The sequence below is a fragment of the Cupressus sempervirens genome, chromosome 11, assembly GCF_028749045.1.
Source record: "Cupressus sempervirens isolate cs-2001-9-10 chromosome 11, ASM2874904v1, whole genome shotgun sequence".
In the NCBI taxonomy this organism is placed as follows: Eukaryota; Viridiplantae; Streptophyta; class Pinopsida; order Cupressales; family Cupressaceae; genus Cupressus; species Cupressus sempervirens.
In genome coordinates, this window is record NC_143128.1 from 241,450,640 (window position 1) to 241,463,297 (window position 12,658).

Consider the following 12,658-nt stretch of genomic DNA (forward strand, 5'->3'; position numbering starts at 1 on the left):
TCAATATTATCGTGGTTAAAAACTTGTATCAATTCATCTGTTAATTGTTCCAAGTTTTCTTTCTGAGCTTTATCTGACATTGACATTTCTAGATTGTCATTCTCTGATAGCTCATTATTCAAGAAGTCATGAAAATCTTGTATTGGTATTCCTTTTTATCTTACTTTGATCATTCTTTCTTACAATGTGCCCACTGAGATTATTATTTGGAGATTCTTGTGTTGTATTTGGTGTTTGCCAAAATTTGGTACACTTCTTGACTACCTTTTTGTTGGGTTCTATGGTTTCCTTTATAGAATCTGCTTTCTGTAGCAATAGGGTCTCTAATACTTCTTTTGTGTGTTTATCCTTACTACTCTTAGGTGATGCAACAAAGAAGAGACCTTCGTTTTCAATTTCTTCAAGAGTGTTGGTAAAGTTATCCAAAATATTTTTTTCTTGGGACCTGGGTTCTTTCCCTGATGCTTTTTCTTTCCAACCCATTTCTTCTGTAACTTTCACTGTTTGAGCTTTCTTTTGTTTCTTTTTATTCCTTCTATATCTGTTTGCTATCTTTTGCATCCTAATATAAGCTGTCTTAAGTTCTGTTTTTACTCCATCTCTTCTGTTGATACCTTTATTACTTTGATCTTCATAGGTTGGTTCATTTCCTCGCTGTGGATTAGTGCCTTTATTTTGTTTTATATTTGACAGGTCAATCATTTCTTTACTGTTATCTGATATTGAAGACTTTTCCTTTTCTTTATTTTGCGCTTCATTTTCTTCCATTTCTTGTAGATTTTTTATAGTTTCTTTTTGATTTTTGTCTATGATATTTGTGGTTTTAGTTATGATTGTTGTTTTTCTTTACTTGTTTTACCAACTTCCAACTCTGCAACTATATTCCTTGCTATAAAATGACTGCACTTCCCCTAAAATTCTTTTCTATTCCTTATACACATCATAGGTAAGATGTCTTTAAGCTCAGAGGTTGGTTGCATAGATTTAAATATGATCTTTCTTTCATTATTCAATCTGATTATTTCAGAGATTTTGCCTTCAAATCTATGAGGATTTAAGTTATAGATAGATTTGTTGGTTATTACCTTAATAGGTTGGAGTTCTGTAGTGTTAATCTCGCAGTTAATAAAAATTTTAATGTTATTACAGTATTTGCATGAAGCGTCTATTCCTATCAGGTTCCCCATTGATGAACCTATATTCTTGAGAATCTCTATATGCAAAAGTTTTGGTGGGAGTGAATGAATTGAAACCCAAGTTGGAATGGAAAAGTTTAACAATTCTTCCTTAAAATCTGGTATCCATTCCAAGAATTTAACAGCATAACCATTAAAATAGGAAACAGAGGTAAATAGAATCTTTTTTGACATTTTCATCCCTACACTGAATGAACATAACTCTTTTAGAATAGTGAGATATACTTAGGGGAGAGGACCTAGTAGTTGAACGGGTTCCAATTGTTGTGATAGTAATTGTTCACTTAATGTCCAATTTTTTTGAAAATATTGTACCAATACTTGTGACTTTAAAGTTGTTAGTACAATGATGATTACCCAAAATTGAATGAAAATGTACCCTTTGTTTTAAAAAGTAACCAATGATGTGATACCACATCAGCTGTTCAACTATGGGTACCCTTTATGCGCTATTATTGGTCTCACTTTTTTTTTGGCTTGTTTTGGACAACTTGGCAAAAAGCATGCTGATTTGGCATCATAACAAGTGACGTGGACTTGAAACCTTAGTTATAAGTAGGCGAATCGCCAAGTAAGCTACTGTAAAAAACTAGGAGCGATTTGAAATTTTTACGTACGGTTTTGATAAGCGTGAAGTGAGGGTGTTCAACTACTAGGTCCTCTCCCCTACTTGGTTTTGACAGAAATCTTAGAGCTAGTTAATTAGATTGATCGTATCTTGTTTTGATCTGTTCCATATTGCAAAAACACCGAGATTCTTACATTCATGCCACCGCTCTTCATTGTCTAGATTGCTGATGATCAATATTCGTTCTTTAGCTTTAATATTGGATTGAGCCATCTTTTGAAGTTGACCAGGGTATTGAGAGGGAGAATTGGGCAAAATATTCTTGCGATGTAGGGGAATATATGTTTTTGGAAGGTTATGTGAGGGTTTGAACTTTGAGGATTCAGGCTTACAAAGATGTGTTTCAAGGGTTTTGGGGGAATTCGCATAAGGTTTATCAACGGGACCTGTCTGTTGGGAATACAAAGGCCATCTCTTGTGGTAAGTATATTTTGTATGATTAAAAAACAGAAATTGATTGTCAAGGCTATCAATAGAAAAAATGCTATTAGATCGATAGCTTTCCTTATTCACAACCAGGGCATTTTGGTTCGAAAAACTTTGAACCGTGCTAATCTACCCATTTGGATTGATCACTAACCAAACCCCTATCTTCTCTGCGTATTTCTTCGGACAATTTTGATTAGTGGCACCCGATGTATTATTGATGATCTTGTGATTGAGATTCTTGTCATCTTCCGTGCCCCTTCTCTTCTTGAACTTCATGGCTAATTACTTGAACGAAGAAAACCTTTTTGCAGTACAATTAAACTTCAAAGCATATCAAACGTATGAAAATAAATCCTATCACGATTACTGCTTAGGAATCCCAACGCTACACCGAATTATAACCCAAACTTCATCGATAAATTTCTGGTAAAACCTTAAGAATTTGCAGCCTTTACACTGAGAAATTGCTAATTTTTTGCTGGCAGATCGACCCAAACTCACTTTGAAAGCCAATGAATGAAGGCGTAAATTGTTTACAAGCAAAGCATAATAAAATCGCAGAGGTTGTGATATAATTTTGTTAATGGCGGAATCTCATTAAATCAGGGAAACAAGTGCGTATTTCATTAGGGTTTACAGTATTGATTTTTTGTGCGAGAACCTTTGCCTTGAAGTGAAAACAAATTTTGTTTCTGCAAAACTTGTGTGTAACTAAATACCAGAGTTTCGTTCGAATTTATCAGGGTTTCGTCCGAATTACCAGAGTTCCGTTCGAATTCCTATTAATTGGTCTTGAATGCTTTGTAAAAGGACCATGTTTATTCTTTATTCTGCTGTGCATAAATTATCAAGATGAAAATCGGTATGGAAGATGAAACAATTTTTTTTTTGTATGCGATCTTGTCTTTTGCTAGGTATAGCTATTTCAGATAAATCGAGTCCAGATTATTTCCAAAGATACTTGGAATGTTTGGGCCTGATTTATTGGGATGAATTTTGGGGCTTATTACAATGTACGATCAGGATCCTTTGATGTCGCTAACTCCGAAATGTACTTGCTGTTATATTTGGATGCCTTCTTAACAACCTTGATTTGCCAAAAATAGCTCAATGCATTCGAACTTGACCTGCTACATTTCGATTTGTTGTTCAATCAAACTTTTTGTTTATAATTAAAAGTGCATGTTATTCTTTAGAATCTGGCAAGGTAAACGGCTTGAAACCATAAACAATGCCCTTTGAGTGGAATCTTTAGGGTTTCTTACAAAAACACTGAGAAATTTTGCAATCCATATTTTCTCTTTTTTACTATGATAGAAAGTTCCCCATGAATTTCTTGTTTTCAATGTCGAGTTACAAGTTATTCACCAAGTATTGTGAGTAATGGCCTCCTAAATGTCATCTCATATGATATTCACAAAGTACTTTGTGTAATGGCCTCTTGAATATCAATTTGCATAACATTCACCATGTACTCAAAATGTTCATAAGGTATGTGCATACACATTCTCATAATGCTTACCATATGAACATCCACCATGCAACGTATAATCTGTCATGTTCTACATAGACATCGTAAGATATCCATCATAATAAAAATCAAGTTATTGTAAGATGTCACCTTTCAATAACTTCTGCAAATACAAGTGATAATCATTTGGAAGTCGTCACTTCCTCATGATCTACATAGGGTGTAGGCCCAATAAATCATGCAGTCACACACATGATACCAAAAGTTTACATGAAGTCAAAACTTCCTCTGATTCTAATATGATCAAAATCTTCAAGGATCAGCTGAAACGTATCTTTTATCCGCTCCTTCAGATGGATATGTTAGACTCCTTTTGAACATCAATCTTCTAAGCTCCCTTGCCTTTGAAGAAGTGTTAGACTCCCTCTGAATCTGATATCAATCTTCTTTTTCCTGCAAGAACATACCTGGAGAGAAAATGAAAGATCAAGGCAAATACATCTTATAATATGTGTATAAAAACAAGAGAGATTTACCATATTAGGAATATAATACTAGAAGTTGTACTTAAAAGAATACTTATCTTATGTAGTCAAAGGAAATGAATTAAACAAGATTCTTCAGTTTCTCCCACTAACATAGATGCATAACCTTCAAAGGAGAATCTTCGTCCCCGTACACTTTAAACATTATAACATATAGTGTGTTTATAAATTTCTCTAATTCTCGAGTCAAAAGAGACATATTTCTTAACTAATGATTACTTATGTTAATTGTTTAATTTATATGATTAGGCCTCTGCAAATTTACGTGGCATTAAAGATTATCTGAGTCTCTTACTGATTATCAATCCTTGCTTTTAACAGTAATTGTGACATAATTAATTGAAAGGCTTCCTCAATCGCTGACAATAATATCAGTGACCAGTTAGACTTCTTGAATTGTTTGATCATATCTATTGCTAACTCCCTTAATATTGATCTCCGACACTAATCGATGCTAACTTTCATTAAGATTAACTAATATTTATTTATTGTCATCGGCGGGGGATGAGTTGCACAAGTAGGTTTGACTGATATATTCTTCCCAAAATTTATCCTAGATGCCATTGCTTGGAGACTTGGGTGAGTTGACTGTCAAGTCATTCATGCACAAGAGGTTTGCACCAATTTTTCATTTTCTTTCCATGGTCTTGATATGATACATGTTGTTTTCCTACTTCATCGCTGATTATGCTGCATTTGTGAGAACAACTTCAAGGACTTGAGTTGACTCTTAATCTTATATTGTATGTGAGAGCCATGTTGCTATTCCACTCGATGCCTTGTTTGATGTGTTCTTTACTTTGGTTTTTGTAAATTCACAGAAAATCTTTTCAAATACATGTCTCTTGATTATTACGGAATAAATGTCTTCCTCAAAACTTTACTATGCACTATACCGTGTAGTTTTGAAAGAGTTCTTGCATTGGAGCCACTAGAACTGAATTCGCTGATCTCACATACCACAGATGAATGTCTCGTGCCAACACAATATATTCACAGTAGTTATAATGGAAATACATTTTAAAGATGTCCAACTGTATAAATCCTTCGTAGTAATGAATCCTTGCTGACAGTTATATAACTTTTTTTCCAATGTAGCAGAAATTCAAAGGTCCAAGATATGTTGGCGATTCCTTTGTACTTCATTTCAGATTGAATGCTAATAAACTCCGAATATACACATTAATTTATGTTGATCCATTAGTTCTCAAACCACACCATCAGAGTGGGGATAACCATAATCCCTGCATGCGCAATTCTCAAACTCCGATTACTATCTTATGAATCACAGGTAGGGTGATTTTGGAATCAATCCATTCTTCAAGGATGGTCTCCAACATCTTTTAGTTTCAAAAGATAAGAACAAGGCCCACACTTATCAATGCTGTAGCATCCTTGGTACCTTGTTACAAGTAGATATAGAAGACGACGTTCAATTCTTCAATGCCCTCCAGACCAATCACTATTATATTTTTTGCAGGTTTCACAGGCACATGCATTCTATTCTGAATCATCTTCTATTCCATTACATCTGCAGTTAGGCTTTGATACCATGTTGGGTTTGTGGATCGCTGCAAATGTTGCATTGCCCTTTGAGGTATATGTTTTCCAATGGCAACGATTTCACTCATAAATTTATAATATAAGGAAGAGACATGTCTATCCATTATTATCTAATTAATATAATAACAAATGATTATTTAATTATATAATCTATCATATATATATATCACACACACACACACATATATATTTCTGCACTTTAGTCTCATAGTTTATCCAACTGAAGCTACCAAACATCAACACAACCTCTGCATTCCTTGCTAGCATGATCTTGTAATCCACTGTATTCTCCATAGATCTGCTCTCAGCCTTAGCCACACTAATTACCAAATCAAGTCAAGGTATAGAATTGTATTGAAATCTTTGTTGTTCCATGTTGACAACCAAAATAACATCAGAGTTGACTCCAATGGTGGGAAATAAGTGGTTCTTAAAGTCAGAAATAATAGGATTGTATTGAAATGTTTGTTGTTCCTTGTTGACAACCACAATAACATCAGAGTCGGCTCCAATGGTGGGAAATAAGTGGTTCTTAAAGTCAGAAATAACATATTTAGTGAAAATGGGAGAACCATCATATCCACAAAGTAAACAACATCTAAACGACCATGACATCCACAATCCACAATGGCTCCTACTCTTCTCCATTTGCTGGCGGATATGTGGACCTCTTCTGCATTCCCATTGAAAATCTCACCACTGTTGAAATGAAAGACAATGGAAACAACACCCATCCCAGGCAATTTGAAAGGACGACCTTGCCTGCTTGCCAATCCAATGACCACATTGCTTTCCAATCTTTCCAAACTTTCTCATGTTTTTACTATAAGGGTTGTAGGAGATGATGGAGACCTCAAAGTAGTTACAAGCAACACTGAACTTAATAGCCTCTTTACCATGCCTAAGAGGAAGAAGACACTGCAAAGATTGAGATTCTCTTCTGAACCCAACTAAACGATTGAATCTAATCTACTTTAGATTTCTTGAATTGACAGAAATGAAAGTCGAAAAATCTCAGTGCCGAGTCCATTAAACTCTGTGGGAAGTGAAGCTGAAATGTCATACATTCCAGTTTCTACCCCAATAACTCCACTCTCTTTGATTGTCAAAAGGGATGACTGGATTGATGGCCAATGCTGCATGGAAAATGGAATACACTACACAACAGAAAAGCAAAAGCAAAATGAATATGAGTAGGTTCACAATGAGGATGGTCAAGGGTAGTCACGTTGTGTGGTGTAATTCACTAAACCAAAATATTTTTCTATTGATTTTCTTGATCTTCAACCTGACAGTTCATTCTAGCATGATGTGAAACCTCCACAATCCATAGATTTTATGTTCTGTGGTGGATTGAAAAGTAGTGAAGCTGCTCCAATTTGCCTTTTTGACCGGCCCAACTCAGTCTGATTTATATATGTAAGTTTAAACAACCCAATTTCATTTAAAACAGGCTCATTCCATTAAAAAATCCACTGGAGTCTTCTATATATATGTATATATATAAAAATTAAAATAGGCTCATTCCATGAAGAAATCATAGGAATTGAATTATGAATTATTGAATATTTTTAATACTCATCGTCAAACTTATACATGGAACTCATTTTCGTGCAGATCTAAGAGCTGCCAAGATTTTGAAGGATAAAAACTTGTATGTTAATAGAGGATTGTGGGTATGGTCCTAGGGTTGGAAATTGGAGATCAGTTCCATTATAAGATTGAGTTTTGTATTTATTACGATAATAAATAGTTTCTATTATCTTTGTTTAGCATCTAATGGTTATCTATTGTAATTTCCTATAAATATGTTTCTAATATTTAGTTTCCTGTTTCTGGAATAAAATGTTTCTATTCTTTACGATTATTTTCTAAGGAAACATTGTTTAGTCTCTTGTATAAATTGATCTCTTGATCCCTAGATCCAATGAGTGTTAAGTGTTCCATTCATTCTCATGAGAGATGGATTCATGTGAATCACTACTCATGAAACATGGGTCAATGAGTTTGACTCAAAAACTACATAGTTAAATCCTGATAGCAATATCAAAACTTGACTTCTTGTGGAGAATATCTCCTACTTATCTCTTGATCGCTATTAATATCAAGTAAATATTTTCTAGTTACTTCGTAATATAGTATTAGAGCCAATACTCTAATTTTTTTCGAAAATAATTATATTTCTTGGTCAAAATTATTTACCTTTTATTTTCAAATTATTTTTCATGCATATTTGCTTCCAAAACATCTAGTTCGTCTAGGGTTTTTTGCCAAAAAAGTTGCACCATTTTGTCTATAACTTATGCTTATTTTTTGGTCTGCAAACTCGCGCCCTTCTATCTGCAACTAGCACGACTGAATCCTCTGCCAATCGAGGGTTATTCTCTACTATTCATATGGAGGTTTGTTGGGCACCATTTCTTTGCAACTCACGCCCAGATTTTTCTGCTACTCGCATCCAAATTTCTTTGAAAATCATGCTTCTGTTTTGTGGCCCATTTTAACACATGTTAAAAAGAAATGTTGTCATTTTTTGCAGTGCGTGGACGTGTCGAAGGTTTTTACAAACCTCTAGTCTTGATTCAACCCAGAATCAATTTTCTTTCTACGAATCTGCCATAATTTTGGGGGCTTTCGCATCCAGGGCTGTTTTTGGTCAAAACCCTAATTTTCCTGTTCCAGATCCTTTTTGATTTTTGTAGATTCTTGTTTGGTTTTCTTAGAGCTCAATTGGGTTGTCATCCATTTTTTCTTGGTGCCTTGATTTTTGTGCCTCATTTTCAAGCTAGTGGATCCAAAATCTAACAAATAACTCTTTTTGGAATTTTCGAGGTCTCTTCTGGATACCTCTTCATTTTTTCTAGGTTCTTTGCTTTTTGCCTCAAAGTACATGCCATCACAAATTTTCACGCTTTTTATTGAAAAACATGCTACGACATCTTCGACTAATAGTTTGCTTGAGGGGAATCAGAAGTTCAACGGTCGTAATTATAGCACGTGGAAATAATGACTTCTAATCATCTTTGAATATCGCGAAAGCGATCAGGTGGTTTTGTGTACTACAACTCGACCTACTCAAGCTGGTTCTTATCAGATTACATATGATCACCATAATTGGGAGCTAGTTATGCTGCTCAAATTATCCATAACTGATGATCAACTCCCTTAGATTCCATCTGGGAAGATAGTGCTTGAGATATGGGAGCATTTCAAGACACTTCACGAGACTTCGTACAAAAGCAATGTCTTGATTCTCAAGAACACTCTATTTTCTATTATCATGGATGAGCAACAATCGCTCCAGGATCACCTAAATAGGATTCAGAAAATCCATGATTAGTTGCTTGCCATTGGATGCAAGATGAAGGAAGAGGACATTGTGGTTATAACCCTCAAGACTTTACCCAAGTCCTACGAGCATTTTATGAAAATTCTCAACATCACTTCTAATGGTATTGATTTGAAGTTCGCAAATCTTTGCATACTTTTGCTTCAACAAAATCAGTGGAAACAACAGTTCGGTAGCAGTTCCATCTCTCCCTCCAATGAGCAAGCCTTTGTTGCTAAATCCTTTCAGAAGGATAAGGGCAAGTCTCATTCACAATAGTCTTCTTAGCAAAGGTCCTCTACTCGAGCTTCAAAAGGGTCTAGGAAAAAGAACATTCAATGCAACTATTGCCACAAGTATGGGCACATGAAGGTTGAATGTCAGAAGCACTTAGATGCCCTATCTAAGCAATCTAGTTCACAACCCACAACAAATAGTGCAAAGCACACTGAGCAGACAGAATCTGCCTTTTACACCTTTTGACAGCTTCATGCTCTGGATAGATTAACCATTAAGGTAGGGTATTACAATAATAGATAGTTTCTATTATCTTTGTTTAGTATCTAATTATTATCTATTGTAATCTCCTATAAATATTAGAATGTTTATAATATTTAGTTTCCTGTTTCTAGAATAGAATGTTTCTATTCTTTACGATGGTTTCCTAAGGAAACATCATTCATTCTCTTGTATAATTTGATCTCTTGATCATTGTTAATATCAAGCAAGTATTTTCCAATTACTTCGTAATAGTATTGTGGGTCTTCATCGCTAGATACAAGTTGGAATTGATTTCTTGAAGCAAGGAAATGTGAAGGTGGCTACAAGAATTGTGGCATCAAGAGGCTATGAAGATGATCTTGAAAGTGGGGATGTAATGATTTATGTAAGATAGGGTGGAAATAACTACCATGGAGACAAATGACAAACTAAGGATAAGAAACTTGAGCATGGGAATTTGGCTATGAAGAACAACATAGAGCTGAAAATACCCATATGAGTAATTTGAGGAATAAATAAAAAACATTTTAGAAATGAAGGAAACAAAGTGAAATGGATAAGCTAAGTGTCCTATATGCCTATAATAGATGGATACTCTATATTTAAATTCCTTATAAGAAGACAATTAGGTCAGCCAAAGCTGGCATTTGAGTTTGTGCAATTTGTTGCAAAGCCATCACATTATACAACTCAAGGTGGTCTTTGTATTAAGGGCATTTCAGAAGGCAAAGAGAGAATAGCCATTTGTGTTGTAATGCTAGTGTAATATGTTGGAAAGCCATCACAATATACAATTCAAGGTGGTCTTTGTATTAAGGGCATTTCAGAAGGCAAAGAGAGAAAAGCCATTTGTGTTTTAATACTAGCGATGAAGAAAATGGTCAACCACCATTTGTGTACACAATTGAAGTGCTTTACTCAAGTTGTTATCCTCTTCCTCAAAGAGGTTATGATTATAGAAATGGATGCACAGATGACACTAAATGCCTTTGTGCTTTGAAAAATGGTGGCAATTTCCATTTACTTTGATGGTGCTATTGTATTTCCTAAGCCAATTAATTGTAAATGAATGTGGTTCATCTTGTAGTTGCTCTTTAAATTGCTACAATAGTATAAGTCAATGTGGTATTCAATTTCAGCTTGAGGTGTTTAAAACTGGTAAGAGAGGTTGGAGAGTCAGATCATAAGAGCCTATACCTTCTAGTAGCTTCATTTGTGAGTACACAAGTGAGCTTCTTTCAGATATGGAAGTTGAGAAGAGGATTAATAATGACGAGTATCTCTTTAATATAGGAAGATACATGTGAAATACATGTAGACACTAGAGTTTACATAAAGAGGTCAGCAATTGATAGACGACTTTAAACATGAATGTAACCAAAGACATTGGAAGATTTGTGGAGAGTCAGATCATAAGAGCCTATACCTTCTAGTAGCTTCATCTGTGAGTACACAAGTGAGCTTCTTTCAGATATGGAAGTTGAGAAGAGGATTAATAATGATGAGTATCTCTTTAATATAGGAAGATACATGTGAAATGCATGTAGACACTAGAGTTTACATAAAGAGGTCAGCTATTGATAGACAACTTTAAACATGAATGTAACCAAAGACATTGGAAGATTCATCAGAATAATAAGTTTCCCTATAACCTATCATGATAGTCCCTTTTTCATTTGTATTTCTAAAAAATGATGCATACCTTTATATACATGCTTCACATATGAACTACCAAGAAACTTACAGAACTGCTTGTGAAGTTAGTACTAATACAGATTTTCCTTTTCTTGTTCACTTAGGATGGAAAACCTTAAGTCATCTATTATGCTGACATGTATCATTTATTAAGGGTTTTATTTTTCTTTAATATTTTTAGGTACTATAACCCTAATTCTATTTCTGTTTTCAAATGATTAATTTCTATCTCAAAGAGGAAGACTGATTGTAAATATGTATACTCAAATCAAATACCTCAGTGAATGTTGCTAGATTTTGGTCATCGTTTGTTTGGCATTTAAATAGAGTATGATTTTTGAACCAATCTTTTGATACCGTGTTCCAGAACTCCCATATTAGCATAGGTAGGGAGGATGTTGGTAAAGGCTGTGGATTTAGTTTAATGTTTCCATTTAAACTCGCTTGAAAGTTTCCAAAGTCTTTTCAAAAAATCCATTTTGTACATATCCTACAATACCACATTTCTTTAATGCATTTTATAAAGTTCACATGCCTTGTCTATGCTTCCGCATTTTGCGTACATGTCTATCAGTGCAGGTACAACAATATAAGATAAATTTCTTTATCCTTTATGCTTTGATGGATGTTCACACCCTTTTCCATGTTGGAGATTGTAGTTGCGATAGAGATCTTTATCTCTACAAACATGGACATTCTTATCGTTATAGTCATCTTTAATTGAAGAGGACATTTATGATAATAATTGTATTATTAGATATAAAGACGTGTCATCCGACGTGCGTTGAGACATGGAAATATGAAGAGTTGTATTTGAAATTAAAGAGTCATGTTTTGGGAAATTGAAAAGACCTTTGGTTGTAATTTGAAGAGTCTCTATATGTTATAAATATCACATCAAGTGAAAGACATTGTGCACTTGAATTTTTATCATCAATAAAGTGCTCTTTTGTTGTGTGGCTGAGTTTTCCCTTCATTTTGGAAGGGTTTTCCAAGGGTAATTTCCGGTGTTTATTGTGTCTGTTTTAGTTCTTCCTTATCACTGTTTCTCTTTATTTTTTGGGCAAAACTTAACATGGTATCAGAGCAAGGTTAGAGAACAATATATAAGGGTTCTTGTCTTCGTTTTTATTGTATCTTGAGATCTTTATTGGGGGATTCAATCAGCAAGCCATTGTCTCCTCATAAATCCATTAGTGTTTCCCCTAGAATGACCAGCTTAGCTATCTTATAGAGAAGTGCAAGAACTAGTAAAGTGGAGCAAACATTAGACTTTTGGAACACATCAGAAAGATGAAGATG

At 34.5% G+C, this 12,658-nt stretch overlaps 1 long non-coding RNA gene and 1 pseudogene across 1 annotated transcript in view; both read left to right on the forward strand.

Moving 5' to 3' along the window:
* LOC149529051 (uncharacterized) overlaps window positions 1-12,658 on the forward strand; it is a 95,002-nt gene that overhangs the window by 20,656 nt on the left and 61,688 nt on the right. The gene's annotated exons all lie outside the window — the stretch shown is intronic.
* LOC149529052 (histone-lysine N-methyltransferase, H3 lysine-9 specific SUVH5-like) lies at window positions 7,413-10,968 on the forward strand (annotated as a pseudogene).